This window comes from Canis lupus, chromosome 7, assembly GCF_003254725.2.
Source record: "Canis lupus dingo isolate Sandy chromosome 7, ASM325472v2, whole genome shotgun sequence".
Classification (NCBI taxonomy): Eukaryota; Metazoa; Chordata; class Mammalia; order Carnivora; family Canidae; genus Canis; species Canis lupus.
The window spans coordinates 48,565,217-48,576,825 of record NC_064249.1 but is presented as its reverse complement, the minus strand read 5'-3'; the positions used below and the strand labels follow the sequence as shown (position 1 = coordinate 48,576,825).

Below are 11,609 nucleotides of genomic sequence, written 5' to 3'. Positions count from 1 at the left end.
TCTGTAAGTAGTCCTGCTAACAGAAATATCCTATTTATGTTTCAACTGCCTAGAATTTTCTATTCTTAAAAAAAAAGAATTTTCTATCTCCCTATTTTTGCCTTTTAAAATCTCACTCACTCATCAAAAGTTAACTAACTCAATCCCTCTAGCCAACACTAACCACTCTTCATTCTAGTCTCTTAATTTTTCCTCATCTGTATTCTGTGAGCTTCCACTGTCATAGGAAATAGAATGCACACACTCTTCATTCATGGATTCACACATTCCAAAATATTTATTGAGTGCTTCCTATGTGCCAAGAAAAAGTGAATACAATACAGCGTCCAACCTGAAAGCAGTGACTGACCAAAGGGGATGACAGATATAAACAAGATGGAGGCTCAGTGATTGTGGAGCTTCATGGAAACACTAGGAAGGGAAGGAGTTAGGAAATAAGCGAGCCCAGCATGGAGAGAAAAGGAAGGATGTTCCCTGTAAGAGGGGTCACATGCACAAACAGATTTCCCAGAATTAAGGGGCAAAATGGCACTTCTGGGAAACTACAGGTATTACTGGGTAATATTTTAGTATTACCCAGATGTAAACCAGAAATTTTAGAGGGCTAGAAGACTGAAGAAGTAGGATTAATTATAGGGAATCTCCTGTGCCATGTTAAAGAACTGGGATTTTGCCCTACAGAGACCCTAAGTAGAGCCTTAAGAGTGGTAAGGAGAATTCCATGGTCATATTGGAGCTATCATTTATTTTCTTCACATATATATGGAAAATAGAGAAGAGGAGAGCAAGTCCAGAGAACCGGGAGTTCAATTAGGCATCCGTGGGAATAGTCCCTCCCAGAAATGGTAAGAAACTGGCAGGAGGCCATGATGATGGGAAGGAAAACTAATATAACCCAACTCCTGTACTTGTAAGAGGGAAAACTAAAACCTGAGAAAGATAAGAGCTTTTCCCCATGTTCTAACAATGAATTAGGGAAAATTTTGAGATAAAATTCAGGTTAACTGATTCCTCACTTTCTCCATTATATTAAAATAATATTTCCAACCTCCCAAAATATTAGCTTTTTAATAAAGTGATCAAAGGATGCCTGGGTGGCTCAGCAGTTTAGCATTTGCCTTCAGCTCAGGGTGTGATCCCAGAGTCCCAGGATGGAGTCCCACATCAGGCTCCCTGCATGGAGCCTGCTTCTCCCTCTTCATATGTCTCTGCCTCTCTCTCTGTGTGTGTGTCTCTCATGAATAAATAAATAAATAATCTTTAAAAAAGTGATTAATATTCCATTGTTATGTTTATAAGTTTATATTTCCTATAACATGTAGTGTTGGCATATATATATATATATAGAGAGAGAGAGAGAGAGAGAGTGCTTGAAATTATTCGTTGATTTTAACTGATGCTTAATTCATATTCTGGTGGCAGTAGTATATTCATGTATATATACCCTACTACTGTTACCAATATTCTTTACAAAAAAAAATTATGAATGTGTAGCAATTTGGGAAGACATGGTGCTTATGTAAAGAATGGGCATTTGGGTAGCAATGATGTGTCATGGTATTTGAAGAAAAGAATTTCCTCATGCATGCTTCCCCCATCTGTAAATATGAATCCTATTCCTCTGCTAAAGCCTAGCTCAGCACCAACTTCAGAAGGGTCTCCCCTGATCCATCCACCAAGTTAACAGCTATCTGCATATCATCATGCCTTCTCAAGTTTCCATGATACCAAATGTTCAAGGTACTTTAGAACTTTATCAGTTATCTCTCATGTTTTTCTAAGATAGTATGTTTTTCTAAGATAGTTTCATATATGTTGATCTTGTCTTCTCAGTTAAATGTATCATTGTGGGTTAGAAAGGCAGTGAACAGACTTCCTTATCTTCTGTGCATACAGTGAGAACACAGAACATAGTCAGAAATACAAGACCAGGCAGTTTATAAGAGTCTTGAGCTTGCCCTTGCCTTTACTGTACTTATAAATAAAGACACAGGAAATAATTACAAAATAATGGGGTACCACCTGGATAGCTCAGCCGGCATAAGCAGCGGACTCTTGATTTACAAGTCTCAGGTCATGATCTCAGGATCCTGGGATCAAGCCCCATGTTGGGCTCCATGCTCAGAAAGGAGTCTGCTTGTCCCTCTGCTCCTTCCCCTGCTGCTGCTCTCCCTTTCTCTCTTGAGTAAATAAATAAAATCTTTTTTTTAGGTTTTAAGAAATACTTACAAAATAACATGTAAAGGAAATAGGCATGATGGCAAAATGAAAAAAAATATTGAACAAATTAAGATAGTATTTTATTGTATTTATATTCTAATTAACTAAATGATAGTTATAGTAAAGTCTTAGGTCTGTAACGTGTCATATGGTTTGCAAAGCCCTTTCATAAGTATTATTTCATTTACCTTAGAAGAAGATATACTAAAAAAAAGAAAGAAAGAAAAAGATATACTAAGGAACATAGAGTAATTGAAAAATGCTGGAGCTATATATTAGGGAATGAATTACCAACTTTAATCAGCCAGGGAAGGCTTCAAAAGTAATTGTGTGCTAAAGTGAAGTTTTGTAGAGTGAAAATGATACCATTTTACTTTGTCTTTGTCTATGAGATCTATAAAGAACGATGTCTCTCCAAGGGAATAAGCAGGATCTTGAAGATGTCAGAAGATGATTGCAAACCTGACATGGAATTCTGAAATGCAACTAAAGTAAAATGAAGACAAAAAAGATTTTCTCCACTACCCTAAATCTAGAAGAAAATGTTGCATCATTTCCAACAAATGATTAAGTTTGATTTCTTAGAAAGAGACTGCTATTGAACATCTCAGTGTCAGCCAGTTCCATCCTCTTCCTCTTTTTCCTCGTACACTCACCCGCAGAGCAAATAATTATCTTTCTCTTTCCAGGTCCTTCTCTGCATAGAATTTGGGAGCTCATCTAGCTAACCACTGGGGATGGCCAAAAACAACAAATCAGATAGAAGAGGCAAAGGACTGGATGGATCACAAAGATACGTCACAGGTCCTTTAATATAACAGTATTTTTAAATAATAGATCATGTTATAGTTCCTTGGGCTCCTTTGTTACCACAAAAACAAGGTTTGCCTCTTGTGCACAGAGTCCAATAAAAATCAGGTAGTAGATTTCTAGTACATGAAATATACTCTACTACATTTTTCCATGTTTTTTAATTCAATTTTTATGAGCCTCTGTGGCTGAAGGAACTAGGGCTAAAGGAACAAGGAGTTCTGGGTATTTTAACTGCAGGCTGATATATGCTTGCAGAATTATAGGGATGGAATGGACCATGGGAATAGAATTGTCCAATCCCCCTCATTTCATAGGAAATTGAGGTCTAGAGCAGCACTTCACAACTATGTGAATATGATGACCACATAGAAAGTGAACACATTTTTACGAAACAACGGCATTATCTATAAAGGCTAATCATAGCTAAAGGCAACTATACGGCGGCACCTCAGGCCTGCTTGGCTACCAAGAAGGCTGTGGAATCAGTATCTTGGCACACCTATAACCTGTTCACAGTACTTCAGTGTTGCCAAGGTACACATCAAGGGAGAGCTCGGGTCTAGGGTACACACATTGAAGCAGAAGATTTATAGGAGTAACATCTGAGTGTGTGACTCTCCATAAGATACTTGTATTGTCTGGCTAGTTGGGCAGGGGTAGTGGTTAGAAGTGGTATGGTCCATAATAGAGTTGATGAAACACAAATGGTGGTTGCCTAAGAAATGTCTAGCTGTCCTTTGTATAACTACTTAATGCCTCTACTCTTCAGATCCTTCCAAAATCTCTGGCCGTAGAAAATAGAAATTTAAATCATTGCTCTATCCTCCTTTCCCCTCCTCATCTGCTAAATTTTATAATAACTAAACAGAATTGTAATTTTTAGAATAGAAAAAATATTAATGTGAATAATTGCTGCAAATTCCATTCATGCACGTGCACACACACAAAACAGTCACAGAAGTCTATTCTGAAATAATTAAAATCCTATGATGTTGCGTGGCTTTCATTTACTATAATTCTTAAAGATTTATTTCACTGTACCATTTTCTTTAGTCCTTAGGCAGAGCCACAGTGCTTGCTGAGTCTGTGTGTGGTCAGATCTCCACCACAGTAGCCTTCCCTACCAGTTTCAGAAAAGTTAAAAGACATCTAAACTGTTTATGAACTTTGTGCTTCATCCGATTAAAACCTATGTGAACCATACTTTATTTTATATGGTGCTTGTGACAGTGCCAAAATCAGAAACACCAAGGCAGTGGGGCTATTGGCATCCTGTTCATTAGCCTTTCTTTTACATCATAACTGTTTCCACATTGAGTCCTTAGCTCTGAAAGAGAGAGACAGAAAAGATGCCTGCTAATGAAATGTTTTCTTGTATTCTGTATACTTGAGAATATAATAAGATCCTTCTCATTCCATTAAAAATTATTACTTTAGTAAATTCCAGGTTGAAAACAAATGACTACAAGAATGATTTTTTTGGACATTTGGAAACCTTGCTTTTTAAACAACTCCACTTCTATTGCACAGAAAAAGCCTCAACTATTTATTCATTTCATTTGACTACTGTTTAATCTCAGTTTTTATGAGGACACTAATGACCCTCACAGATTGTTACCCTCCAGTGAAATAACAGAGCTTTGGCAGCGGCTGGATTCCAGTTGAAGAGTTCTGAAACTCACTGTAAATCTTCCTGTTTTGTTGTTCTTCAAACTAGGCTTTGCCATCTGCCTTATGAATTGAATTTTTGTTGCAGTATTTCGCATGATCTAAAATATGGTTATTGCCATCCATAAACTGAGGTTCCTGGAGAGTATTAATTAAGTCCAAAATATTGCACCAATGTGCACAGTGAAATACAACACAAATGTCATGGCGTGACCATCATTATAACCCTCTCTGCATTCCATGATGGCTGTTCTCTCAAAAACCCAGAGACAATTTGGTTGTAGCAGCCAACGAAGTTAAACCTAAGACTTAAATTCAGGTGGATGAGATAAATTGAAACAGATCTTATTGCTCCCAAACACTCTCTTGGAAATAATGGCATCTTGACATTTTATCAGTCACTCAAGCGGTCATTCTTAGCAGTATCAGCCAGAGCTTGAAGGATAGAGCTGTAAAGAAAGGACTGTCAGCTATAAACATTCCTCAAAACCATGAAAACCACAAATGAGAGCTTAAGTAATGGAGGACGCAATACCCTTGATATTTCAACAATTACCTGCAACAACAGGCTTTGTTCAGAACTGTGGTCATTTTTTTCAAAAGCTTTACTTGTCAGGCCCAGACTAAGGTAACTTGAGAGAGGAAAGAGATGAGGGAGGAGGGAACGGGTGGATCCGACATCCTTAGGTTAAAAAGTGAACTTAAGTTGGCTGCATATTTAAGTTTATGGAAATTTTTTAACAGCAACAAACAAAAAATAAGATCACTAAAGATTGAACTGAGGACATTAATATTATTAAGCTTGTGGTGAAGCTTTGAGATCATTAGAAAGGCATTTACACTGCTCAGCTGTTTCCTATGTGGTCATTCCTGATGTCAAATTACAGAGGAGAAAAATAGCAGGGAGTGCATTGCAGGGAAGAGAAAGTAGTAATGGATAAGAATGTAAGTATGGGAAGGCAAAATGAAGTTAACTTCATTACACCTCAGGAACATATCACTGTGTTATTGTGGAAGGAGAAAGACTAATTTTAAATGGAGTTGGTGCTATTATCTTGGCAATTGGGACCCAAGAAAACTAAATGAAATTGAGTATACACCACAAGCGAGTCACCCAAACTCAAAAGACAGCAAACGTGGAAAGGTTAAATGCCCTAGAAATTGCATTTGTGGAGTTTCTCAACACAGGAGATTAATGGTTACTCAAAGCAATGGATAAATATTAGCTGAAGACCATTAGCTGAGGAAAACACATCAGTGCATCACGGTTCTCAGGGCTTATCAGATCAATTTTAAATAGGTTTATCTTGGGCTTTTCTAACATTTAATGAGGAACAAATTGTTTTGTTTTGTTTTGTTTTGTTCTGTTTCCTCTACTCATGTTGACTTTTTGATATTACCTAGGAGAGAACAATTAAAATAAATGGGTCTGTGACAAAGTGTTAATTTGCTTGTCTCTGAAGCAATTGGAAAAGGGTCATTTTATGATTGTTTCCTCCTATTACACAGTTTATCATAAGTACTTAGATTGACTACAAAACTCTTTAGATGAGACAAGAGTTTGAATGATCATTTGGCTCTTTCCACAGATGTCATATAGCACCCATCTAAACAATATCAGATTAATATGAGTCTGCCTACTTTTCAGTAGCTCTGAATCCTTAATCAAATGGTCAGTCAATTCCCTTTACGCTTAACAACAACAAATGAAAACAAACACAAAATATATGTTATTGTCTCTTGGGTGCCCCTCACTGTGCTAAGTGTGAGGGGACTTTTAAAAAACAAATAAAGTGCAAGCCCTTATCTAAAGAAGCTTAGCACCTAGTAAACCTAATTCACTCATGTGATACAAGCCCATTTCTTTGGTCTCTAGAAAGAATGGGTGGAAAGTGAAATTATTTTATTCATAGTTTCTTGATTGCATACAAGAAATACTAAAATCCAAAGCTTTGCCATTAGGCCTTGACAAACCACATGAAGAATACCAGGGAGTAGTATGTGAAGATTGTAGAGACTGAATAACAGGTGTTTGGCCTAGGGTTCTACACAATCAGCTCTTCTTTGTCTCTTAGTCCAGGTTTACTTGGTTCCCCCACCAACTATGTGTCCTGCTTGACCATTCTTGAAATAACAGACTCCTGGATATAAATTTGTCTAGTAAGTTTCACTTTATTTTTTCTTTATTTGTTTTAACTTTCTTTTTCTCTGGTTATACTCACAAATTCAGTAAGAACTTTGTAAGACCTATCTAAATCTTTTGATAAGCAGCAAATAAAGCAACACAAATGTTCAACCAAATGGTCCAATTTTGAAAGTAGCAAGTGACATTTCTGCTTTCTTCAATGAACCATGCATTTCATCTTCATTAAAAGAATCACTTATTTTATTCTCTGTCAGTAGTTCATAATAAGGTATCAGTAGAGTACTGCTTATATGCTATGGCTTGCCTGGCCTGTAGAACAACTTCCCATGACCCTAATATTTCCCTTTGTGAACAGTACAGTATGAAATAGCCTGGTCCCACCCATATATAACCTGCAATTTCACAACAAACAAAATAGCATGGAAGACCATGCACAATTTTCATATATTGAGGACTGCTCAAAAATGTGAATCTGAGTATGTTTGTCATCTGAAAACATAGGTCATGAGTAAAGGAAACTTTGAGAAGATTATTTCATGAGAGAACAAAAGACAAGTCCCCTCTAGTGATCAGAAAAAAAAAATTGTCCCTTCCAACATCAAACAAATGGAATATTCTGAGTCTTAGCAATAGTGACATTGTTCACAGTGGAGGCTCTACATAGGGGAAACTGATTGTGATAGAAGGGTACTGAGATGAAGAACTTTGTACTTCACATTTCTGCTGTACATAAACATATAATCTATACGATCTGCTTAGAGTTTTTACAAAAGTATGCATATTTTTGTGTTAAAAATTTAGAAAGAGCAAAAATCTGATATAACTTCTAGGACATAGTTTGCTTTTAATAAACATTTTTTATCTATATTCTTCAGAAAAAGGGGTGAATAGTATCTGTCCTACCCTGTGCCCTTTCAGCTAGAACATAAATGCCCTTTGTCCTGCTCATAACCAAAACAAAGCAAAACAAACCTATGAAAAACAATAGTAGTTCTAAAACTTTCTTGGAGCCCATAATGTCTGCCTCTCCCTTCCACATGCATCACCCCTTTGTATTTCCTTGTTTATTTTGTTTCAGGATTCTCAGTTGCATACACTGACTTCAAAACTTACTTCTGGTCCACTTTGGTTCAGATAACTCTGTGGCCTCCCACTCTGGATCTTCAGATTTCCACTTTCCCATAGAAGAAGAGAAATTCATATTGAAAGGGCAAAGCATTTAGCAGGAAAGATGACAGAAACTAACCTGAAAAGACAGGAATCCAACAAGAGAGATAGACAGCAAGAAGCATTTTGAGGCAGAAAAGGAATTAAGCTACTCTCTATCATCCCTCACCCAAATATGAAGGACACTATTGGATAGGACCCCTAGGCTCAGTCAAGTAACAGGTAAAGTGATGAGACCATCTTGTTTCTCTTTCTGTTTCCTTCCCCAACTTTATGTCTATACCTGTTTGTCTTTCTTGTCTGTCTATTCAGCTAAACAAGTATGAACGAACTAACTTTGAAATTTTCTATAGGAGTAGAAAAGAAGAAAAATGTAGTCCTAATGCTTAAGGAAATTCGCCTGTAAATAGGGAGTGAAATGTATAATAGTATTAATAAGTAACTAAGAAAATAATAATAAGTAACTGAAAATAGAAGTCCCTCCTTTCTCCAAAAGAACTTGATAATTAAGGGCAGTCCTGGTGGCTCAGCAGTTTGGTGCTGCTGGCCCAGGGCGTGATCCTGGAGGCCCTGGATCGAGTCCCACATCGGGCTCCTTGCATGGAGCCCGCTTCTCCCTCTGCCTGTGTGTGTGTGTGTGTGTGTGTGTGTGTGTGTGTGTGTGTGTCTCATGAATAAGTAAATAAAATCTTTAAAAAAAAAAAAAAAAAGAACTTGATAAATAAGGAGTTCTATGGAGACTATTTGGCTTTGCAGAAAAGGACCAAGACCTGAATTTAGAAATAGGGACAGACAAGAGCTGAATTTTTTTGCATAGTAAAATGAGGGGAAATACTGGATTTTGTTGGGATAGGAGTAGAAGAAAGGAGAAGAGAGAATAGCCCAGCAACTTACAGAAGTGGGAGAAGGACTTTTGATTAAAAATAGCCTAATATTTGATTCTGAGATTTTGCTTTGCTAGAGTATAGACTCCCCTCTTCTCCCTAAACTTTCAGTAGAGTCTGCAAATTGCAAAACACACACAAAAAAAATGGTATCTTTGTGGAAATGAGAAAAATGGACTAAGATCCATGCTTGGATAGAGGCCACAATGGAAATAAACAGGGAGAAAACACAAGATGGAAAATCTAGAATTCGGAGAAGGCAAGAATCTAGAGCCAGACACCGAAACCTACAACATAACCTATTTTGAATTCTTGAAAATCTTGGGGAGAGCAATGTATTTTATGCAGGGCATGGAACAGGAATATAGGCCAACCTAGATTTAAGGAGAAAGGAGACCAAACCTGACATATGGGTTCTCTAGGTAACTAGCCATATGAGGCTAGTGTATGTCTATGTCAAATATGTAATAAATACCAAACATACTAGAAAGAAAGTAAGAGATCAAAGCAGGCAGAGTCAGGGAAGTATTTTAGAAAAAGTAGAGTTCAAAGCATGGGCCTTGACCTGATCTCACTAGCTAATGTGAAATATGTCCACTTTGTTATACCATTAGTGCAATGTCATTTGGAAGCTGTGTCTTGGCCTCAAAGGTTTTATAAAGACACCCAAAGCCCATAGGGAAAATCATATGTAACCCAAATTGAAAAAACTGAGGAAAATAAAATTTCTTCAAAGGATCTCCCAGGAGAGTTCTGGTTTTCTTTGATCTTTTCAGCTGGGGTCTAATGCTACTGGTGTCTTTCCTATGAATTACCCGCATTGGAAAATAGAGAATGTGAACTTAGAATCCCACCCACTTCTTATGTGAGAAGAAGAATAGCATAGTTGCCAGATGTCTTTGAATCTCACGTCTGACATGCCTGACAGTGTGACCCTGAGACAGTCACATGACTCTTCTGAGCTCCACTCTGTAAAGTAGGGAATGAAGGCAGCTATTTAATAATATCATTAAGAAAATTATGAGACCTCATAAGTAAAGCACTTAGCAATACCTAACACACAGGAAATATTCAATAAACTGAAATCTTTATTGTTGTCAAGAGGAATTCCTATCATTAGCCATTCCAATGTAAAATTATTTTCTTTTAGATGTATATTCATTCAGTTCTATAAATATTTGAACTTAATAATATACATTTATAATATTATGCTAGATGTTAGAGGAACCACCAAAAATATAACTTTCCTACCATCTAAGAGTTTGCTATCTAGTTGGAGACACAAGATATATATACCCCATAAAATAATTTTAAAAAAATACAAATGAAAGTCATTAAGTGCCAACAGGAGGAAAGAGCATATACCACTGTATGCAGATTTCACTATTTCTCTGAAAAAAAGGATTATCAGGAAAAAAGTATTTTCAGAAGAGCAGAAAATAATGTATTGCTCATGCCGACTTAGTAGCTATTTAATTCAACATTTTAACCACTCTATTACTAGGTCAGGCAAAAGTCCATCAATAAATCAATAAATATTTGATGAGCATCTACTATAATCAAACACAATTGATGTTCCCATATTAAGAGTGATGGCTACTGCTGAGCAGAACGCAGAATACCACTTCCAGCACAGGGAAAGTTTCTGGTCTCCCCCTTTCAGCTCATCACCAATGCCTGAGATTACCAGCATGTTCATGATGCTATGCAATTGCAGACTGGCTGTCCCCAAGTGGAGAGGAAAGGGCAGAGGGTGTGGGGGTGTCAACCACTTTGGCAACAAGTATATTGAGCCAACCAAGCCCCTCACCCTAGAGTGCACCGTCAACCTGTACCCTCTTAGTAATAATACTTTTGGTATAAAAAAGTTCCTCTACAAGGACAACTCTGTTGCAACTAGATTTCATTGCATGAATGAGGAATTTGATAAAATTGGAAAAAGCAGGATCATAGAAGGGGTTCTGATTGTGCATGAGTACTGACTGGCCCATGAGTTATTGCTATAGCTGGGAACAACTAAGTTACCAAGTTAAGTGAACTTAACCCAGAAGACATTAAAAGATTAAAAGCTTAACAGGGATACTGGGCTATCCAGGTCATTGATAGCTGCATTGGTAACTAACAGATACCAAATTTTGAATTTCCCTCGATATCCATGGATTTCTGCAGATATTACACAACCTAAGGAACACAAGTTGTTTTTGGTTCAACTTCAGGAAGATGCCTTGTTTGTGGTCTCTAAAATTACAAGCTGGTAGCTGCACCATTCTTTGAATTGCATAATGATACCACAGGATAAGCACCCGTAATTTCTAGTCTCCCTGAGCTTTTGAGGCAAGTTCAATTTTATATAAAACTGAATTCCTGAGCAGTAGAGAAATAAAAGAAATTGTCTCTCTGAGCACAGCTATATACAATATAGAATAAATATGGTAGAAGTATTTGTTTTTTTTTTTGTTTTGTTTTATCTACTGTCCATTGTTTGAATAGTAAAGTTAATATAAAAAGCTAGAGAGCAGTGTAACCAAATGTGGAAATGTTTCATTTACTTTTTGTTCTTTCTCTTTTTTTTTTTTTTTTTTTTGTATATTAAAGAAAGTGGAGGGATGCCTGGGTGACTTGGCAGTGCTCAGGGCGTGATCCTGGAGTCCCGGGATCGAGTCCCACATCGGGCTCCCTGCATGGAGTCTGCTTTTGCCTCTGCCTGTGTC

The 11,609-nt window shown here is 37.1% G+C and overlaps 1 pseudogene; it reads left to right on the top strand.

Moving 5' to 3' along the window:
- The first annotated feature begins 10,490 nt into the window (after positions 1-10,490).
- Positions 10,491-11,266, top strand: LOC112648172 (cleavage and polyadenylation specificity factor subunit 5-like; annotated as a pseudogene).
- The last annotated feature ends 343 nt before the right edge of the window (positions 11,267-11,609 follow it).